General features: G+C 46.8%; 1 long non-coding RNA gene across 1 annotated transcript; it reads right to left on the reverse strand.

The window, feature by feature from the left end:
- Positions 1–8,742: 8,742 nt before the first annotated feature.
- LOC144683286 (uncharacterized) lies at positions 8,743–18,310 on the reverse strand. Its single transcript, XR_013577222.1, has 3 exons — positions 17,890–18,310; positions 16,271–16,330; positions 8,743–8,949 (listed from the first exon to the last, which is right to left on the reverse strand). It is a non-coding gene; the product is annotated as an uncharacterized LOC144683286 (long non-coding RNA).

The following is an 18,310-nucleotide window of genomic DNA, read 5'->3' on the forward strand; positions in this document are numbered from 1 at the left end:
CTCTGCATTCACCCACAGAGACAGCAGGGCAGCGAGTGAATTAATTGGCAAAAGACTGCCAGCTACCAGCCGGTATCCTGGTCACCTACTGCCACCCAGTGGCGGGAGACTGAACTGGCAGGGCAAAAGCTACACTAGGCTGGATTTCTGTGAGCTGCGAAATAACAGTTTCACTGATCGAAAAAATACAGAAACAGGGGAGCTCCTGGCCCTGAGATGACAAGCAGCATCATGGCAACCTAAATCAGCACTTTATTTATTTAGAAAATAGTGCCTTTGGTATTGCTTAAAGAGTTTAACATAGCAGTTGTCAAACTGAATACAGGTGGTAGTGAATCAGAAATAACTTTACTGGGTTCTGTCAAGTGAAACATAAGTGTTTGTAAATTTCTCTCCTGGGCAGGAGCTGTGAATTAATTTTGATGCCTTTGTTCAGTAAGGGTGCTGATACAGCTGAATGAATGTTGGCAGGTTTTTATAGCAGACTGTTCCAATCACTCTCTGTGAACAAATTGCATCCTATATCAATCACATTTATTCCTGTGACAAAGATGTTTCTTTTATCATAATAAGATCTATTTCTTTAAGAAATATTTGAAACATATCTGAAGAAGCTAGGGGAATTAGGATTGTTCTCCTTAGAGCAGAGGAGATAAAGTGGAAATTTAGTAGAGTTGTTCAAAATTGTTAGGAGTTTTGATAGAGTAAATAAGGAGAAATTACTTCTACTGGCAGGAGGGTCAGTAACCAGAGGACAGAGATTTAAAATAATTGGCAAAAGGACCGGAAAGGAGATGAGAATTTATTTTATACAGTGAGTTGTTGTTGACCTGGACAGTGGAAGTAGATTCAATAACATTTCCAAAATAAAACTGGATAAGTACTTGAAAAGGAGACATTTTCTGTGTTATGGGGAAAGAAAAACAGGGGGATTGGGACAATTGGATAACTCCTTGAAACAGCCAGCAGAAGCTCAATGGGCTGAATGGCAGTGAGGTTTGGGTTATGGGAGGGAAATGGTGGTGAGGTTGGGCTATTGAAGGGAGATAGTGGGTATTCTTCAGTGAGTGGCTGACCTTCTGATGCTCTCAAGTCTCAGGACAGGAGTCTGATGGAATACTATTCATTTCCCTGGTTGGGAGCAGCTACAACACTCAGAGCAGTTCAACACTATCCAGGACACAGGAGTTCAGTTCTGGTCTGGACTGATTGTTCCCTCGCTGTTACTGATTGCTGCATTTACTCAACACAACATACAGCAACAATTCACTGAGCTTTACTTCAATAGTTCTCCCAGCCCTGGGATCTCAAGATGAACAATGTTATAGGAACACCATTATCTCCAACTTGTATTTATATGGTGCCTTCAAAGTATCAAAACATCCCAGGGTGCTTCATAGAAGTATTATCTAATAAAATTTGATACTGAGACAGGTAAAAGGATAATAGGTCAGATGACCAAAAGAGATAGGATTTACCAGTATATTAGAGGAATAAAGAGAGATGGAGAGGTTTAGGGAGGGAATTTAAGAGCATAGGGCCAAAGCAACTGAAGCCAGGGCCATCAACAATGAAGCAATAAAAATCAGCTCAAGAGGCCAGAATTAGCCTAGTGCAGATATCGTGAAGATTTGTGGGGCTGGACATTGTAAGAATTAGGAGTTAGGAGTAGGCCATTTGGCCCCTTGAGCCTGCACTGCCATTCGATAAGATCATGGTGATCCGATTGCAGCCTCAGCTCCATTTTCCTGCCTGTCTTCCATAACCTTTAACCCCCTTGTAGGTCAAAAATCTGTCTAACTCAGCCTTGAATATATTCAATGAGCCAGCCTCCACTGCTCTCTGGGGTAGAGAACTCCAAAGGCCAATGACCCTCTGAGAGGCAATCCTCCTCATCTCCATTTTAAATGGGAGGCCCCTTGCGTTGTGTATTATTTCTCAGAGATATGCAAACATGACACCAGGTTGTGTGTCTGAACAGAAGTTTTATTTACAAGTGTTTTCTCTCATGCTTACAGCTCCTTGCCTTCAGTTTAGTTTCTCTGAGTCACTGCCCCTAGGCTTGACTAAAAGCACAGGGCAGAGTCAACAGACGCACATAATCAAACACTGGACAATTGAACAATGAATACTACATAAATAGAAAAGCAAAATACTGTGGATGCTGAAAATCTGAAATAAAAATAGAAAATGCTGGAAAAACTCAGCCAGCCTGGTAGCAAGGCCTGAATTTTACCTTTGGTGGGCACGTGCGATCTGTGGGCCCGGGAGCGGCCGGGAAACGGGCCCCCGACAGTGATCAGCCCCTGGCCGCGATTTCACCCTGGCTGGCCAATTAACAGCCAACCAGCGTAAAACACCCGCTGAAAAGCTCAGCGCTGCCGGGGTGGGGGCAGCAACAGAGCAGGCGATGACATCACCACGGGTGGCGGTGAGCACTGCGAGAAAGCTCCCTGAAGGCAGGCAGCTGTCTCAGGGACCTGCAGGGCTGAAAATGCTAAAATAAAGGTTTAAAAAGCTGCCAAGAAATGCCCATGCATCACAATCAATCACCTGAAAATATAGCTGATGAAAATGCTGCTCACAGGTATTTATTTTTATTTTATTTCACAACGGAAATTTCATCCCACCCTTGGCTTATTCACCCGTCCATCAACTGGAAGTTTGGGCGGGCTATGAAAAATTGGAGATAATCGCGCCATTAATGGGCTTAATTACCCTCTTAATTGTCAGCGGGTGCGCTTCTGACTTTAGCGCGTGCCCACTGAGTGAAATATCCGTCGGGACACTTGCCCGACGTCTTCTCGTGCGATTTTATGCCCAATCGGGTTGGGCGCGTGTGCACCCGCCCACGGGACATAAAATTCACCCCCACCTGTGAAGAGAGAAACAGAGTTAACGTTTCGAGTCCATACGACTCTTCTTCAGAGCTAAAGAGAGGTAGAAATGTGATGGAGTTTATACTGTTTGGGAGGGGGTGGAGCAGGTGGAGCAAGATAGAAGGTCAGTGATAGGTGGGGGCTAAGGAGAGACTGACAAAGATGTCATGGACACAAGACAAAGGGACTGTTAGTGGTAGTGTTAAAGACTAAAGAAGGTGCTGATAGTGGCATAAAGGTAAGAAAGCAGAATGTGTTAATAACAGAACAAGGGTCAGCGCTCGTGAAAGAACAACATAGAAACAAGTTACAGATGGCCCTGCGGGGGTGGTTTGGGGATAAAGGATAAAATAATCAAAAAATTGATACTATATCTTTTCTTCATTTTAAAACTAAAGGACAAAATTCTAATTTATTTTAAACAACAAACATATCTCCATTGAGTTGTTTGTTAGAGTTTAGCTTTTCTGTTTTCTCCAAGTACAGAAATAGTTTTTGAGGTATGAGGGTCTCTGATGCCTGTGCTGAGGTCTACAAATTTGTGTTTGTAGTTCTGTGATCAACTTGATGGTGTGGATGATCAACAACACAGTCACTCATCAGAAAGGGAAATGTAACCTCATAACCATTGTCCTTGAAATATCCTGGTCTGCTCACTATCAAGCACCTCACGTTCCACTTTGTGTTGGCATCCAAAACATGAGCATTGGTACCGAGCAACCGCTTGACCTGCTTTGGTCCTGATATAGATGATGTGAGTTTGTGGTTGTGATTTGGCCATTGATGTGAACCCAAACTCCAACTTCAAATCGTGGTTCTCTTGCAGATCTTCGCTTATTAAAATATGCTTTTACTTTACCTTGTCACTTTGCAATTTCTTCTGCTTTCACCCTGACATTCTCATCAACTGGCAGTGATGGATTAAGAATGGTCAGTGGCAGGCAAAAGTTACAGCCAGTCACAAGTCCAGCTGATATCTTTCCGGTCAGGAAGTGTGGGGTGGATCGATGTGTGAAGTAGGTTATGAATGGATTATTTGAATGTTTTCTCCACCAATACATTTGCTCTCAGACTGCCCTTTATCATCCTGTTGAATCATTTGACATCGTCATTTGTTTGTGGATTGTATCATGAAGTCAGATGGTGATGAATTCCACAGTTTGCTAGGAACTCCGTGAACTGACTGGAAACAAACTGCGCTCCATTATCTGCAGTGATAGTCTTTGGCAAACTCCATTTTGTAAACTTGTCTAGAATGTCAATGACTGAGGTGGTGGTTATGGAATTTGTCGTGGTGATTTCCAGCCATTTGCCTGTAGATCATGAACAACAAACAAAAAACATTGATTCCTAGGGACTGCTTGCTCTTCTCCAAAAATATCAACTGGGAGTTATTTGCCATGGTTTTGTTGGCCGTGGAGTCAGTTGTCGAGGGATGAAACACAACTTTTGGGGACAACTTCGAGTTCCACGTTTGATACAGTTATTATCAAACAATGAGAGATCATTGTGTACTCTGTAGTTCAGGGCCAGTTCTTCCTCTATTTTGTGAGGTCACTCTGTTTTTCAGTAATGCCTTACGTTTCCCAGCTGATTCTGCCTACAACTCTTCTCATGTTATAAGATTCGTAGCCATGTGTGAGATCACCGTGATCACATAGTCTTTGATGTTGTAAGTTGCTGCGCTACTGCTAATGCTGTCTGTGATAGTAGTACAGCTAAGAACCTGAGAGATACTCACCAATTTGTGCTGATGAAGACTATCTGACCATCTACATACAGGTCAATGACCAAGTCCTGACGTAGCTAACAATGTCGTCTGTGCTTGATCAGAGAGTGAACTTTCTACCGTAGAAATACATGTGCCATGAGAGTACACAAGATTACTGCAGGCTAGTGCTTCCCGCTCTCCAGTAGTGTCTTCACATTCGGTTTCTGACAACGAGAGTGACACGTTTGGTCATCTGCTTCCTTTAGTTGCATTTCCTGATGCATCTGTGACATACCACATGTGGGTCGAAATGTGCGAGGACTGGTGGGTATGCTATCTTCCATCTTATTGAATGGTGGAGCAGGTTCGATGTAGGTCGAACCTGCTCCTATTTCTTATGATCGTGTTCACCTTTAACTTGTCACTTTTTGCTGTGTGATTGTGCGTTTCCATTGTGCATCTTTGCACAGTAGCTTCCGAAGAGGCTCCACAATCTCCGAGTCCTCAAGAATGAATTAATGATAAAAGTTGGTCATACCGAGGAACTTTGCCAACTCTTTCGCATTAGGTAGAGTCAGAAGCACGCGAATGGCTTTGACATTGTCATATAGACTTCACTACAGCTTCTGTCACTCTGTACCCTAGAAAGTCAATTTTGGGTGCCACAATGTGCCTTTGTCTTTGTTGAGCGTTAAATTGAATTTATGTCAAGTGAGCAGCCTCCACTATTCTCTGAGGGAGAGAGAGAACCCTTGAGGAAAAAAATTCCTCCTCATCTCCGTCTTAAATGGGAGACACCTAAATTTTAAACTGTACCCCCACAAGGAGATATGTCATCTGAGTATCTACCCTGTCAAGCCCCCGTCAGGGTCTCATATGTTTGGAGAGGTTACAGGGATATGAAGAGACAAAACCGTATAGGATTTGAAAACAAGGGTGAGCATTTTAAAACAGAGGCATTGCTTAACCAGGAGCCAATGTAGGTCATCAATCACAGGGGTAAAAGGGTCTTGGTGCAAGTGAGGATACAGACATAAACAAGTGCACAAGAAATAGGAACAGGAGTAGACTGTTGGGCCCGTTGAGTCTGCTCCACCATTCAATACGATCAAGGCTGATCTTGGGCTTCAATGCACTTTCCCACCCACTCCCCATATCTCTCAATTTCTAGAGACCAAAAACCTGTTTATTATAATCAACGTTGGAGCATCCACGACCCTCTGGAGTAGAGAATTCCAAAGGTTCACAACCTTTGCAGTGAAGAAATTTCCCCTCATCTCAGTCCTAAATGTTGGGCCCCATATCCTGAGACCGTGACCCCGTGTTTTAGGTTCCCCGACCATTGCAAACAATCTCTCAGCATCCACCCTGTCAAACGCCTTCAGAATTTTGTATGTTCCAATGAGATCGCTTCTTATTCTTCTAAACTCCAGAGAATACAAGCCCAATTTACTCAGCCTCTCATCGTAGGACAACCCCCTCATCCCAGGGACCAATCTAGTTAACCTTCATTGTACCGCCTCCAATGCAAGTATATCCTTTCTAAATGTGGAGACCGTAACTGCACACAGTATTCCAGATGTGGTCTCATTAAAGTCCTGTACAACTGTAGCAAGAGTTCTTTATTCTTGTACTCCAATTCCCTTGCAATAAAGGCCAACAGGCCATTTGCCTTCCTAATTGCTTCATGTACCCGAATGAAAATTAAGTTCCTTGTATGAGCACACTCAAGTCCCTCTGAACATCAACATTTACAAGTTTCCCACCTTCTAAAAAATATTCTGCTTTTCTATCCTTTCAACCTAAGTGAATAACTTCACACTTCCCTACATTATACTTCATCTGCCATCGTGTTGCCCATTCACCTAGCCTGTCTATTTCTCAGTGCCCTCCCTAGTTTACCTACCCGCCTAGCTTTGTATCATCAGCAAACTTAGATACATTACTCTCGGTCTCTTCATTCAAGTCATTAATATAAATTGTAATAGCTGAAGTGCCAGCACTGATCCTTGTGACACTGCACTAGTCACAGCCTGCCAACTTGAGAATTCCCCACTTATGCCTACTCTCTGCTTCCTGTCCATTAACCAATCCTCAATCCATACTAATATATTACCTACAACTTCAAGAGCCCCCATCTTGCCCAGTAACCTGTGTGGCACCTTGTCGAATGCCTTTTGGAAATCCAGGTATACTACATATACTTGCTCCCCCATATCTACCCTGATAGTTACATCCTCAAAAAATTCAAGTAAATTTGTCAAACATAATTTGACTTTTGTAAAACCATGTTGTCTTGTTTTAATCAAACTATGATTTTCTAAGTGCATTGTTGAGACTTCCTTAATAATAGGTTCATTTTCCTAACAACTGATGTTAGGCTAGCTGGCCTGTGGTTCCTGATTTTCCCCAACATATTTGGATTGTTTCAATGTTATGGAGGGTAGAATTTGGGAAACCAGCTAGGAGTGTATTGGAATAGTCAAGTCTGGAGGTAACAATAAGCATGAACAAGGGTTTCAGCAGCTGATAGAGGTAGAGTGATGGGAGACTTATAAAGAAGGCAAATGCACATGGGATACAGGGTAATTTGATAAGGTGGATTCAAAATTGGCTTATTTGTAGGAGACAGAGGGTTATGACAGAAGGATGCTTTAGTGACTGGAAGCCAGTGTCCAGTGGCGTACCACAGGGATCTGTGCTCGGTCCCCTATTATTTGTCATTTATATAAACGACATAGATGACTATGTGGGGGGTAGGATTAGTAAGTTTGCGGATGACACAAAGATTGGCCTAGTGGTTAACAGTGAGGTTGAGTGTCTTGGGCTACAGGAAGACATAGACAGGATGGTCAAATGGGCAGATAAGTGGCAGATGGAATTTAACCCTGAAAAGTGAGAGGTGATACACTTTGGAAGGAGTAATTTGACAAGGAAGTATTCAATGAAAGGCATAACACCAGGAAATTCTGAGGAACAAAGGGACCTTGGCATGTGTGTCCATAGATCTCTGAAGGCAGAGGGGCACGTTAGTGGGATGGTGAAAAAGGCATATGGGACACTTGCCTTTATCAATCAAGGCATAGATTACAAAAGTAGGGAGGTTATGTTGGTGTTGTATAGAACCTTGGTGAGGCCACAGCTGGAGTACTGTGTGCAGTTCTGGTCGCCACATTATAGGAAGGATGTGATTGCACTGGAGGGGGTGCAGAGGAGATTCACTAGGATGTTGCCTGGGTTGAAACATTTAAGTTATGAAGAGAGGTTGGATAGACTTGGGTTGTTTTCGTTGGAGCAGAGAAGACTGAGGGGGCGACCTGATCGAGGTGTACAAGATTATGAGGGGCATGGACAGGGAGCAACTGTTCCCCTTAGTTGAAAGGTCTGTTACAAGGGGGCATAAGTTCAAGGTGAGGGGGGGATGTGAGGAAAAACTTTTTTACCCAGAGGGTGGTGATGGTCTGGAATGCACTGCCTGGGAGGGTGGTGGAGGTGGGTTGCCTCACATCCTTTAAAAAGTACCTGGATGAGCACTTGGCACGTCATAACATTCAAGGCTATGGGCCAAGTGCTGGTAAATGGGATTAGGTAGGTAGGTCAGGTGTTTCTCACGTGTCGGTGCAGACTCGAAGGGCCTCTTCTGCACTGTGAGATTCTGTGATTGTGAGTCGGGTGATGTCACAGCCATTTTAGTGATGGTGTGGATATGTGGTTGGAAGCTCACCTTGGGGTCAAGTACGACATCAAAGTTGCAAACAGTCTGATTCAGCCTCAGCGACGAAGTTGGCTCCTCAGAAGTGAAGTTTGGAGCGGGCACCAAAGACTAAGGCAACGGCTTCTGTCTTCCCAATATTTAATTGGAAGAAATTTCTGCTCATCCTGTGCTGGATATTGAATAAGCAGTCAGATAATTTCAGAGAATGGAGCGGTCGAGAGAGGTAACTGTGTTGAGATTCACCTGTCAGCCCAATTTGTTCATACGTTGCCGTTCTTTCATCATCACTGCGTCAAAAACCGGGATTTCATGACCACATTCCCGCATGGGTGGCAGTGGTTTTAGGAGGTTCACCATCTTCTCAAGGAAAATTCAGAAAGGACAATGCCAACCTTGCCACACCTCCCAAGAATAACAAGTGCAAATGTTACTGGTAATATTCTCTAAAAACACATTTATTGAGGTTTATCGAGTTTATCTACAAGTCACATACATATTGCAATGTTGATGCTGGTTGCTGGCGGTGTTAGGTTAAACAGGTTGTTAGCACACCACGCACTGCGGGTCTGTCCCTGTTAAAAGATTCTGTCAGCAGTTGTTCATTTATTCAGCATGTTGTCAAGCTTTGCCTGTAAAGAAGCCAACTGGAAAAAGAAGGGACAGTGTGTTATTAAGTTCCTCATTTTGATGGATATCAAGTATGCTTGGTTGTAAGTGAGACAAGCGAGTTAAACAAAATAAAACTGACAGGAGCTGTGTTAACAACGATGACAGCCAACATGTGACCTCACTCCAGTGAGTCCCCTATTGCAATGCAGCGAATGTGACAGCCAAAACAAGCCTATTGTTACCCTGCATTTGATAAGGTGCCACATCAAAGGTTATTGCGGAAAATAAAAGTTCATGGTATAGGGGGTAACATATTGGCATGGGTAGAAGATTAGCTGGCTAACAGGAGGCAGAGAGTAGGCGTAAATGGGTCTTTTTCAGGTTGGCAAGGTGTAACAAGTGGTGTACCACAGGGATCAGTGCCGGGACCTCAACTGTTTACAATTTATCTAAGTGACTTGTGTGAAGGGATGGATGGGATGGTTGCCAAATTTGCTGATGACATATATGAACATATGAAATAGGAGCAGAAGTGGACCATTCGGGCCCATGAGCCTGCTCCACCATTCAATAAGATCATGGCTGATCTGCTTGTGTATCAAGTTCTATATTCCCATCTACCCCTAATAACCTTTGATTCCCTTGCCTAACAAGAATCTTTGCCTTAAAATTATTCAATGACCCCACCTCCACTGCCTTCTGAGGCAGAGTTCCAAAGTCTCACAACCCTCAGAGAAAAAAATTCTCTTCATGTCTGTCCTATAAGGGCAAGCCCTAATTTTAAAACAGTGGCTCCTAATTCTGGACTCACCCACGAGAGGAAATATCCTTTCCACATCCACCTTGTCAATACCGCTCAGGATCTTATATACTTCAATCAAGTCACGCCTCACTCTTCTAAACTCCAGTCGAAACAACTCATTCCAGGTATCAATCTAGTAAACCTATTCTGAACCACTTCCAATACATTTACATCCTTCCTTAAATAAGGAGTCCAAAACTGCACACAGTATTCGAGATGCGTATTCGAGATGCAGTCTCATCAACCCCACTGTAGCAAAACATCCCTACTTTTATGTTCAATTCCTCTCAATTTTAAAAAAAATTATTCATGGGATGTGGGCTTTGCTGGCTGGGCCAGCATTTATTGCCCATCCCTAATTGCCCTTGAGAAGGTGGTGGTGAGCTGCCTCCTTGAACTGCTGCAGTCCATGTGGTGTAGGTACATCCACAGTGCAGTTAGGAAGGGAGTTCCAGGATATTGACCCAGTGACAGTGAAGGAACGGCGATATATTTCCAAGTCAGGATGGTGAGTGACTTAGATGGGAACTTCCAGATGGTGGTGTTCCCATCTATCTGCTGCCCTTGTCCTTCTAGATGGTAGTGGTCGTGGGTTTGGAAGGTGCTGTCGAATGAGCCTTGGTGAATTCCTGCAGTGCATCTTGTACTGCTGCTACTGTGCGTTGGTGGTGGAGGGAGTGAATGTTTGTGGATGTGGTGCCAATCAAGCGGGCTGCTTCGTCCTGGACGGTGTCAAGCTTCCTGAGTGTTGTGGGAGCTGCACTCATCCAGGCAAGTGGAGTGTATTCCATCACACTCCTGACTTGTGCCTTGTAGATGGTGGAAAGGGTTTGGGGAGTCAGGCGGTGAGTTACTCGTCGCACAATTCCCAGCCTCTGACCTGCTCTTGTAGCCACAGTATTTATATGGCTAGTCCAGTTCAGTTCCTGGTCAATGGTAACCCCCAGGATGTTGATAGTGGGGGGTTCAGTGATGGTAATGCCATTGAACATCAAGGGGTGATGGTTGGATTCTCTCTTGTTGGAGATGGTCATTGCCTGACACTTGTGTGGCGTGAATGTTACTTGCCACTCGTCAGCCCAAGCCTGGATATTGTCCAGGTCTTGATGCATTTGGACATGGGCTGCTTCAGTATCTGATGAGTTGTGAATGGTGCTGAACATTGTGCAATCATCAGCAAACATGCCCACTTCTGACCATATGATGGAAGGAAGGTCATTGATGAAGCAGCTGAAAATGGATACCACCCTGAGGAACTCCTGCGGTGATGTCCTGGAACTGAGATGGCTGATCTCCAACAACCACAACCATCTTCCTTTGTGCTAGATATGACTCCAACCAGTGGTGAGTTTTCCACCTGATTCCCAATGGCTCCAGTTATGATAGGGTTCATTGATGCCACACTCTGTTAAATGCTGCCTTGATGTCAAGGGCAGTCACTCTCACCTCACCTCGGGAGTTCGCTCTTTTGTCCATGTTTGAGCCAAGGCCGTAATGAGGTCAGGAGCTGAGTGGCCCTGGCGGAACCCAAACTGGGTGTCAGTGAGCAGGTTATTGCTAAGCAAGTGCCCCTTGGTATCACTGTTGATGACCCCTTCCATTACTGATGATCGAGAGTAGACTGATGGGACGGTAATCGGCTGGGTTGGAATTGTCTTGCTTTTTGTGTACAGGACATACCTGGTTAATTTTCCACACAGCCGGGTAGATGCCAGTTTTGTAGCTGTACTGGAACAGTTTGGCTAAGGGTATGGCAAGTTCTGGATCACATGTCTTCAGTACTATTGCCGGAATATTGTCAAGGCCCATAGCCTTTGCAGTATCCAGTGCCTTCAGCTATTTCTTGATATCACATGGAGCGAACTGAATTGGTTGTAGACTGGCATCTGTGATGCTGGGGACCTCTGGAGGAGGCCGAGATGGATCATCCACTCGGCACTTCTGGCTGAATATTGTTGTGAATGCTTCAGCCTTATCTTTTGCACTGATGTGCTGGGCTCCTCCATCATTGAAAATGGGGATATTTGTGGAGCCTCCTCCTCCAGTGAGTTGTTTAATTGTCCACCACCATTCACAACTGGATGTGGCAGGAGTGCAGAGTTCAGATCTGATCCGTTGGTTGTAGGATCGCTTAGCCCTATCACTTGCTGCTTATGCTTTTTGGCACGCAAGCAGTCCTGTTTTATAACTTCACCAGGTTGACACCTCATTTTTAGGTATACCTGCTGCTGCTCCAGGCATGCCCTCCTGCACTCTTCATTGAACCAGGGTTGATCCCCTGGCTTGATGGTAATGGTAGAGGGGGGGATATGCCAGGCCATGAGGCTACAGATTGTGTTTGAGTACAATTCTGCTGCTGCTGATGGCCCACAGTGCCTCGTGGATGCCCAGTCTTGAGTTGCTTGATCTGTTTGAAATCTAACCCATTTACCATGGTGGTAGTGCCACACAACACGATGGAGGGTATCCTCAATGCGAAGGTGGGACTTTGTCTCCACAATGACTGTGTGGTGGTCACTGCTATCTGTCATGGACAGATGCATCTGCGGCAGGCTGGCTGGTGAGGATGATGTCAAACATGTTTTTCCCTCTTGTTGGTTCCCTCACCACCTGCCACAGACCCAATCTAGCAGCTATGTCATTTAGGACTTGGCGTCAGTCAATAGTGTTGCTACTGAGCCACTCTTGGTGATGGTACATTCTGCGGCCTTGCCACCCTCAGTGCTTCCTTCAAGTGGCATTCAACATGGAGGAGCCACTGATTCATCAGCTGAGGGAGGGCGGTACGTGGTAATCAACAGGAAGTTTCCTTGCCCGTGTTTGACCTGATGCCATGAGACTTCATGGGGTGCGGAGTCGATGTTGAGGACTCTCAGGGCAACTCCCTCCCAACCGTATACCACTCTGCTGGGCCTGTCCTGCCAGTGGGACAGGACATACCCAGGGATGGTGATCTGGGACATTATCTGTAAGGCATCCCATTAGCCTTCTTATTTACTTGCTGGACCTGCATACTCATTTTTTTTGACTCTTGCACTAGAACACCTAGATCCATTCTTCCTGCCAAAGTGAACAGCTTCACATTTCCCCACATTATACTCCATCTGCCAGGTTTTTGCCCACTGACTCAACTTATCTATATTCGTCTGCAAACTCTTTATGGCCTCTTCACAACATACTTTCCTGGCTATCTTTGTGTCATCTGCAAATTTAGCTACCATGCCTTCACTCCCCTCATCTAAGTTATTGATGTAAAAATTTGAGGCCCCAGCACAGATTCCTGCTGGACTCCACTCGTCACATCCTGCCAAACAGACAAAAACCCATTTATGCATACTGCCAGCCAGCCAATTCTCTATTCATGCTAATATGTTACCCGCTACACCATGAGTTTTTATTTTCCGCAATAATCTTTGACGTGCCGCCTTATCAAATGCCTTCTGGAAATCCAAGTACAGCACGTCTACAGGCTCCCCTTTATCCACAGCGCATGTTACCCCTTCAAAGGGCCCCAATAAGTTGGTTAAACATGATTTCCCTTTCACAAAACCATGCCGACTCTTCCAGATTACATTGTGTTATTCTAAGTGCCCATCTATAACCTCTTTAATGGTCAACTCTAACATCTTCCCCACGACAGATGGCAAGCTAACTGGCCTATAGCTTCCTGTTTTCTGCCCCCCTCCCTTTTTGAATAGAGGGATTATGTTTGCTACTTTACAGTCTGGGGAACCTTTCCAGAATCTAGGGAATGTTGGAAAATTTTTGGAAAATTAACACCAACGCATCTACTACCTCATTAGCCACCTCTTTTAAGACCCTAACATGAAGTCTATCTGGACCCGGAGACTTGTCAGCCGGCAGCTCCATCAGATTGCTCAGTATTGTTTCCCTAGTGATTGTAATTTCACCAAGTTCCCCTCTCCCTTCCACCTCCTGATTTACAGCTATTACTGGAATGTTTTTTGTATCTTCAATAGTGAAGACAGAAGTAAAATATTAATTCATTTCATCTGCCATTTCCTTATTATCTATTATCTCCCATTCTCATTCTCTAGAGGGCCAACACTCACTTAACTTATTCTTTTCCTTTATTAAATATTTGTAGAAACTCTTGCTATCTATTTTTAGATTTCCAGCTAGCTTCCTCTCATACTCTAATTTCTCTCTCCTGCTTAACCTTTTAGTCATTATCTGCCGTTCTTTATATTCTGACTAGTCATCTAACCTGCCACTTATCTTTGCGCAGATATGTGCATTTTTCTCAAGTCTGACGCTTTCCTTAGTTCACCACGGATGGTGGGTCCTTCCTTTAGAATTTTCCTTTATAGCAGGAATATACTTATTCTGAGTATACTGAAAAATCCCCTTAAATGTCTGCCACTGCTTCTCAATTATTCTATTCCCTAGCCTAGTATCCCAGTTAACTTCAGCTAGCTCAGCTTTCATGCCCACATAGTTGCCCTGATTTAAGTTTAAAATACTTGCCTTAGACCCACTTTCCTTTTCAGACTGGATGTAAATTTCAATCACTGTGGTCACTGCTACCTAGGGGTGTCTTTACCGTGAGGTTATTAATTAATCCTGTCGCATTACACAATAACAAGTTTAATATAACCTGCTCTCTGGATGGTTCCAGAACGTGCTGAAACTATCTCGAAAGCATTCTATCGACTTCTCATCCAGGCTACTATCGCCAATCTGATTTTTCCAGTTTATATGTAGGTTAAAGTTACCCCTGATTATTGCTGCCCCTTTATCACAAGCACCTAATACAAAAGATAGGTAAGTAAGTTTAGAAGAATAAGAGGTGACTTGATTGAAACATATAAAATCCTGAGGGGTCTTGACAGGGTGGATGTGGTGAGGATGTTTACTCTTGTGGGAGAATCTAGAACTAGGGGTCACTGTTTAAAAATAAGGGGCCACCCATTCAAAACAGAGATGAAGCGAAATTTTCTCACTCAGGGTCGTGAGTCTTTGGAACTCTCTTCCTGAAAAGGTGGTGGAAGGAGAGTCTTTGAATATTTTTGAGGCAGAGATGGATAGATTCTTGGTAAGCAAGAGGGTGATAGATTATCGGGGGTAGGTGGGATGCAGATTTGAGGTTACTATCAAATCAGCCAAGATCTTATTAAATGGTGGAGCAGGCTTGAGGGCTGAATGGCCTACTTCTGCTCCTTGTTTGTATGAAACTTGCGATGTTATTCCTTTGGGAATGGGTAAACTTAATACTCAGGGAATGGTCACAAGTGTGGAGAATGTGTGGACAAAGGAAAAAGAATTAAACACCTTCCTCACACCTTTGCGCACATTTTGCAGGGCGGGGGAGGGGGGAGTGTGCACCAGTGGGGAGGGTAGATTGAGTGTGGGGAGGCAAGGGGAGGGGGGTGTGGACTGGGGGAGGGGTGGTGGCGGCGGGGTGGAGTGTGCGCTAGTGAGGAGGGTGCATTGAGACAAGCAGGGAAGAGGAGGGGATGTGTGCACCGGTGGGGTTGGGCACGTGAGCTGGGACACGGATCAGGGGCCGAACGCATTCCTATGCCACCCACAGTACAAGGAGTCGCTGGACTAGTAACTAGCAATTCAGAGACCCAAGGTCCCCTCTGGGGATCTGGGTTTGAATCCAACTACAGCAGATGGTGGAATTTGAATTCAATAAATATCTGGAATTAAAAGTCTAATGATGACCATGAAACCATTGTCAATTGTCCTGAAGGACATCAGTGAACCAGACCCATCTAGTTCACTAATGTCCTTTAGGGAAGGAAATCTACTGTCCTCGCCTGCTCTGGCCTACATGTGACTCCATACCCACAGGAATGTGGTGACTCTTAAAAATGCCCTCTGAACAAGGGCGATTAGGGATGGGCAATAAATGCTGGCCTAGCCAGTGACACCCACATCCCACGAACAAATAAAAAAAATGAACAGCATGGGGCACCCCTGGCAATTCACTGTTTCTAGTCAGGACAGGGGGCACTCAGACCAGTTGGATATTCCTCTCACTGCACTGGTCAGCTGATCCAAACTGGGATCTTCCTGACATATGTGTCACAGAATCGCCCTAAACACAGACAGACTTTAAAAAATATCTTTCACCATCTCCGGGCATCCCAAAGCACTTTGCAGCCAATGAAACACTTTCTGAAGAACGGTCCCTGTTGTAATGTAGTGAATGTGGCAGCCAATTAGTGCACAGCAAGATCACACAAACAGCAATGTGATAATGACCAGGTAATTTGTATTAGTGATGTGATTGAATATTGAATACCAGTCAGAGCGCCAGAGTAAACTTCCCTGCATTCCTTCTTCCCCCTGACAGCGCGACAGCAGAGGTGGCCCAGAGCTTGGGGGTGGGGTGGAGCAAGAGGTCTGTGGTCAAATTCAACAGCTGATTTATGTAAACACCCACCCTGATCAGTGATCTCTGTGAGCAAGCCCCACAAGCGACAGGATGAGTGTGAGCAGCTGCGTGTGTGCGCGCGTGCGCTGTATACGTGAGCATGTCAAGCGAGAGTATGAGATTGAATGAGAGAAAGATGAAATCTCACCTGCAGTTTCTCCTTCTCCTCCTGTTGCTTGATCTCATCAACCACAGCCTGCAGGCGATTCTAGAAGAGAAACAAATGGACTAGACTCGAGCGATGCACTGAACTCGCAGATACACATCATATGATGTAAAGGATTTTGGGCACTTGTGGTGATTCAACTCGGGTGGGCAGAGTGAGTGACAGGGTGAGGGAAATGTATGAAGAAAGAAACACAGAGAGCAGGGGGGAAAGAGAGAAAGAGGCGGAGGGAGTGAGAGCCCAGATGGGGTTGGGGGCTCAGATGAGGGTGCTGGGGACCTGGCGCCAGAAGGGGAGTGGAGCAGGAAGGAAGGCTGTGTGCAGGGAATGATGGGGCGGGTGTGGTCAACAGGGGGGGTGGGGGGAGAGAGAGGAGAGGGAGATGGGGTGGGAGAGAGCAGGCGAGGGGAGTGGGGGGGGGAGAGAGCAGGCGAGGGGAGTGGGGGGGAGAGAGAGCAGGCGAGGGGGAGTTGGGGGGGGAGGGAGAGCAGGCGAGGGGTGAGTGGGGGGGGAGGGAGAGCAGGTGAGGTGGGGTGGGGGGAGGGAGAGCAGGCAACGGGGGGTGGGGGGAAGGGAGAGCAGGCGAGGGGTGGGCGGGGGGGGAGGGAGAGCAGGCGAGGGGTGAGTGGGGGGGGAGGGAGAGCAGGCGAGGTGGGGTGGGGGGAGGGAGAGCAGGCGAGGGGGGGTGGTGGAGAGAGAAAGAGCAGGCGAGGGGCGGGTGGGGGGGAGGGAGAGCAGGCGAGGGGTGAGTGGGGGGGGAAGGAGAGCAGGCGAGGGGTAGGCGAGGGGTGGGTGGGGGGGAGGGAGAGCAGGCGAGGGGTGGGTGGGGGGGAGGGAGAGCAGGCGAGGGGTGGGCGGGGGGGAGGGAGAGCAGGTGAGGGGTGGGTGGGGGGGAGGCAGAGCAGGCGTGGGGGAGAGAGAGAGCAGGCGAGGGGTGGGTGGGGGGGAGGGGGAGCAGGCGAGGGGATGGGCGGGAAGGAGAGCAGGCGAGGGGGGGTGGGGGGGAGGGAGTGCAGGCGAGGGGTGGGTGGGGGAGAGGGAGAGCAGGCGAGGGGTGGGTGAGGGAGAGGGAGAGCAGGCGAGGGGTGGGTGAGGGAGAGGGAGAGCAGGCGAGGGGTGGGTGAGGGAGAGAGAGAGCAGGCGAGGGGTGGGTGGGGGGGAGGGACAGCAAACGAAGGGGGGTGGGGGGGAGGGAGAACAGGCGAGGGGTGGGTGGGCGGGAGGGAGAGGAGGCGAAGGGGGTGGGGGAGAGGGAGAGTGGGCGAGGGGCGAGTGGGGGGGAGCGAGAGCGGGCGAGGGTGGGTGGGGGTGAGGGAGAGCAGGCGAGGGGTGAGTGGGGGGGGGAAGGGGAGCAGGCGAGGGGTGGGTCAGGGGGGAGGGAGAGCAGGCGAGGGGTGGGTGGGGGGGTAGGGAGAGCAAGCGCGGGAGGCTGGGGGAGAGAGAGCAGGCGCGGGGGGCTGGGTGAGAGAGAGCAGGCGTGGGGGAGTGGGGGAGAGAGAGAGCAGGTGAGGTGGGGTGGGGGAGAGAGAGCAGGCGAGGGGGGCTGGGGAGGGGATTTTTTTCGATTGGCGGGGTGAGTGTGCCCTGTGTCCCATTCTCACCTTCAATGCCAAGTTTTCCACCTTCATAATCAGGTCTTCCTGCCGTTTCCTCTTCTCCTGGGTCAGCCGCAAGGTCTCTCTCAGTTTCTCAATCTCATACTGGAACTCCACCACTACCAGGAAATAAGAGTAATCACAGTAACCTAAATCCAAGTGCCTCAACACTGAATTTCAACTGCCCCCACCACTTTATTACCCCATACAATCATTCCCACAAAACAAACCTCCATTGGCTCACATCTGGTGAAAAACAGCGGGTGTAACATGGTGGCAGACACCAAGGCACAATAAACACACAACAAACAGAACTAACGGGCTAGATTAACCTGGAGCACAGCAACCCTGTGGCATGCTGTATAACACCACTAACATTTCACTCTCAGCTGGAGCTGACCTGATGGTTTACCTTATCCAGACCCTG

The sequence above is a fragment of the Cetorhinus maximus genome, chromosome 8 (genome assembly GCF_964194155.1).
Source record: "Cetorhinus maximus chromosome 8, sCetMax3.hap1.1, whole genome shotgun sequence".
NCBI lineage: Eukaryota > Metazoa > Chordata > Chondrichthyes > Lamniformes > Cetorhinidae > Cetorhinus > Cetorhinus maximus.